This window comes from Triticum urartu, chromosome 3A, assembly GCF_056163025.1.
Source record: "Triticum urartu cultivar PI428250 chromosome 3A, HENAU_Tu73, whole genome shotgun sequence".
Classification (NCBI taxonomy): Eukaryota; Viridiplantae; Streptophyta; class Magnoliopsida; order Poales; family Poaceae; genus Triticum; species Triticum urartu.
Window position 1 is genome coordinate 528,386,012 of NC_141875.1, and position 5,020 is coordinate 528,391,031.

Genomic DNA, 5,020 nt, shown 5'->3' on the forward strand with positions numbered 1-5,020 from the left:
GAAGAAGGAAAGAGGGGGACGGCCCCACTTGCCCTAAACCAATTCGGTTTGGGCCTTGGGGGGCGCGCCCCACACTCCCCTTGCTTTCCTCTATTTCCACTAAGGCCCATATAGGCCCATTAAGCTCCCGAGGGGTTCCGGAACCTCCCGGTACTCCGGTAAATCCCGATTTCACCTGGAACACTTCCGACATCCAAACATAGGCTTCCAATATATCAATCTTCATGTCTTGACTATTTCGAGACTCATCGTCATGTCCTTGATCACATTCGGGACTCCGAACAACCTTCGGTACATCAAAACATATAAACTCATAATATAACCATCATCGTAACGTTAAGCGTGCGGACCCTACGGGTTCGAGAACTATGTAGAAATGACCGAGACACGTCTCTGGTCAATAACCAATAGTGGAACATGGATGCTCATATTGGCTCCCACATATTCTACGAAGATCTTTATCGGTCAAATCGCACAACAACATACGTTGTTCCCTTTGTCATCGGTATGTTACTTGCCCGAGATTCGATCGTCGGTATCTCAATACCTAGTTCAATCTCGTTACCGGCAAGTCTCTTTACTCGTTCCGTAATACACTATCCCGCAACTAACTCATTAGTTGCAATTCTTGCAAGGCTTAAGTGATGTGCATTACCGAGAGGGCCCAGAGATACCTCTCCGACAATCGGAGTGACAAACTCTAATATCGAAATACGCCAACCCAACAAGTACCTTCGGAGACACCTGTAGAGCACCTTTATAATCACCTAGTTATGTTGGACGTTTGGTAGCACACAAAGTGTTCCTCCGGTAAACGGGAGTTGCATAATCTCATAGTCATAGGAACATGTATAAGTCATGAAGAAAGCAATAGCAACATACTAAAGGATCGGGTGCTAAGCTAACGGAATGGGTCATGTCAATCACATCATTCTCCTAATGATGTGACCCCGTTAATCAAATGACAACTCATGTCTATGGTCAGGAAACATAACCATCTTTGATCAACGGGCTAGTCAAGTAGAGGCATAGTAGTGACAATCTGTTTGTCTATGTATTCACACATGTATTATGTTTTCGGTTAATACAATTCTAGCATGAATAATAAACATTTATCATGATATAAGGAAATAAATAATAACTTTATTATTGCCTCTAGGTCATATTTCCTTCATGCGAGTCCATCCGTCACACGACCTGTGAACGGGGGTACTCTGATGAACAATATGAAGTGCGTAAGCAATAATATTCACAATTTTATTTTATTACCATAATTTGTGTTGAGTTTCATTTATTCATATATATGTATTGACCCCCTTGTTCAAATTAGATGTTTCGGATGCGGGATGAACTCCTAGCACCAGATCGTATGCGAGCAATTCAAGAGGAATTGGCGGCATTCTTCCTTGACCACGTGATCGCTGAAGACGAAGAATACTATGTGGACCATGTGTTCATATATAATTAGGAGATTATATTGTAAGAGATAATTATTGTATATATGTAGCTGGTAGTGTCGGATAGATATACGAGAACTTGTTGTTTGACCAATCTCTCGGAGAAGGAGAGGTGGTCGATATCACTTCTCTCTATATGCATATGTTCATGACGATCTTCTGTTTACTTCATTTGCTTACTAGCTAGCGTGTCTAGTCCTCTCTATATATACGTATATATAGCATCGACCAAGCACGGACATAAGAGAGGACACTTCTCTCTATTAATTAGCTAGCTAACACAATATATGAAACACCTAAATTAAACCCCCCAAAACCCCAACCCCTCCCCCTTTCAAAACAAAAAACAAAAACCCCAACCCCTGAAATGCTGACACGTGGATGCCTATTGGTCCCGATTAGTGCCACCAACCGGGACCAAAGGCCCTCCTGCCTAGGCTCGGCGCACCGGCCACGTGGAGGCCCATCTGTCCCGGTTCGTGTAAGAACCGGGACTAAAGGGCTAGGGCATTAGTAACGACCCTTTAGTCCTGGTTCACAAACCGGGACAAAAGGCCCTTACCAACTGGGACAGATGACCCTTTTTCTACTAGTGATGACACAGACTACCCATAGTGGAGAGTAACTTAGACTAGTAACATGCATGTTACTAGTCTATGTTACTACCTCTATAGCGAGTAGTAACATATGTGTAGTGGCATGCAACACTTCATTTATTAGGTTATAGACTCATCTTCTCTTGGTGACTACCCATAGTGGGGAGTAACTTAGACTAGTAACATGCATATGTTACTAGTCCATGTTAACTACCTCTATAATGGGGAGTAACATATGTGTGGTGTCATGCAACTCTTCATTTATTAGGTTGTAGATTCATCTTGTCTTGGTATGTGTGATGTTACTCATAGTATGAGTAACTAGTTATGTTACTACATGCCTCTCTTTCATCATTAATTACTTGTCAAGTCATCTATTTTGTCTAGATAAGTGTGAGGTCACCATCTATGTTACTCCCACTGTGGGTAGTCCTAGCTATGTTACTCAATTTGTCTCTCTCCTCATTAATTAGCTGCCACATCATCTTTTTTTCTTCGGTGTCATCTATGTTAAACTCTATGTTACTCCCAGTATGGGTAGTCTAAGAAAAAAAGATGATGTAACAGTTAATTAATGAGAGAGACAAATTGAGTAACAGAACTAGTTACTCACACTATGAGTAACATCACACATACCATAATAAGATGAGTCTACAACCTAATGAATAAAGTGTTGCATGACACTACACATATGTTACTCCCCATTATAATAAATGTAGGAGTAACATAAGGTCCAACTCATCAAATTTGCTTATGTGGCAAAGATTTAATGAAGAGAGAGAGATTATTTGAGTAACATAGCTAGTTACTCATAATAGGAGTAACATCACACATACCAAGACAGGATGAGTCTACAAGCTAATAAATAAAGTGTTGCATGGCACCACGCTTATGGTACTCCCTCCGGTCCTTTTTACTTCACGTATGAGATTTGTGTCAAGTCAAACTTTGCAAAGTTTGACCAAATTTATATTAAAAAATACCAACATCTACAATACCAAATATACATAATATGAAACTACATTTCACAATGAATTGAACAATATTGATTTGGCATCGTGAATGTTGGTACTTTCTTCCATAAGTTTGGTCAAAGTAGAGATACTTTGACTTCAGATAAAACTTATATGCAGACTAAAAAGAATCGGAGGGAGTAGTAACATAGAGTAGTAACATCTGCATGTTACTACTCTAAGTTACTCCCCACTAGACAAGTGAAAGGCAGACCCTCTCGTCCCCCGCGTCGCCTCCCCGAGCGAGGCGATCGGGGGCTCCTCCCTTTCCTCCTCCAGCGCTCCATCTCTCCCTTCCCTCCTCCCACCGCCACCAGCGAGCGCCGCCGGGCCTTGCCCGCGTGGTGCTAGCAGCGGCGGGTCTGTCCTTTCCCGCGCGCGGATCCCCCTGCTCGGGTCGTGGTGGCTGGCGGTGCTGCCTTTCGACCAACAGCGGTGTTGTTGCCATGATGGATCTCGACGCTACGGCACGACCGTTGGTCGTGGGGCGGCACGGTGGCGCTGGGGGCTAGCGGCGCCCGCCCGGCCCAGATCTGGGCCTGTTTGGGCCCCATCTGGGTTGGGGCAGGCTGATGGCTCGACACTCGGCGGCGTTGCTCCTTGGTGGTGGGGCGAGGCGGCGGCAGTTTGCGGGCAGTGATCACCTCGTTGGTCAGCGAGTTGCAACGAGGTGACAGGGACTCTCCGGGCCCAAGTGGGCCCGGCCAGGCCGTCGGGGCCTGGCAAGTCCTCGTCGTCGTGTCCGATCGGCTCCACACATGCGGTGGATGTTGTCCCTTCCCCCCGGTCGAGTGGTGGTCGCTCTTGTGGCTGTTGTCTCCTTTCCCTCTCCAGGCCTCTTGTTGGCAGCTCCAGAGAGATGGCGAGGATGGTTCGGTAACCGTTGTGGCACGGGCTGGTGGGCGGCTGAGTGGGTGGTCCACTACGAAGTGCCTGGTGTGATGGTGGTGGTTGTGGATCGGGAGAAATCCCTGGCGGCTTGCCCGACACCGACACGGTGACGCCTGCGGGCGCCGCCGGACCTTCCTGAAGGGTGTCGGGTATATCCCTTCCCCACTACCCCACGCGTATCAGGGGAAACCCTAGGACTTGTTCAGACAACAGCGACGGCATCATCGCATTCTTTCTTGAAGGTGTTGCTTGTGCGCGACGCTTCGGAATGTTGGGGACGCAGTGATACTTCTCCGGTGGGTGCAGCGGTTGTCAGTCTTCTTCTCTTTGTCGATTTGCCGGTGTCGGCATTTGTTTCTTTTTTTCATTTTGAGCTTGTTTGTGATGCAGTCCCAGCGAGTTGGATGTATCGGATGGTTAATTTATATAATATAAAGCGGGGAAAAGTCTTTATCGTCAGTTTCCCCAATGAGTAGTCTTTACTGATCTAAGTTACTAGTGGGTAGTTTGAGCTATCTGCCCCTCAACGAGACCCGCATTGAATATGTGGCGGAGGTGTCGATGGACCCTTTTGAATGATCATCAATAATCTCTACCTTACCTAATAATAAAGTAAATTAGGTTTCTTTCGTCCGTCATGGCATTTTTCAGAAAGGTCCCTTTATTTCAGAGAATTCAACCCGCAGTCCTGTTTTAAGTTGAAACGAATCGTTATTTTCGTATTTTACACAAAAGTCCCTGTCTTTTCTTGAAACCAAACCGCCGTACGGATTTAATTCACACCCGAACCGTTATTTTACATTTTTTAAACCCCCCTAATGTTTTAGGTAATTCATTTGCGGATCATATTTAAGTCAAACAAATGCTTTTTAAAATCATCCATATCTTTTAAACCGTAACTCCGATTTGAACACGTTATATATGAAATTTGATTAGAAAAACATGTAGAATATGAAAATGAGATTATTTTTACCTGTTAAGTATTTTTAAATATTATTTTAGAATATATTTGATTCAAACCAAATGATTTTTTAAATTATCTGTATCTTTTAAACCGTAACTT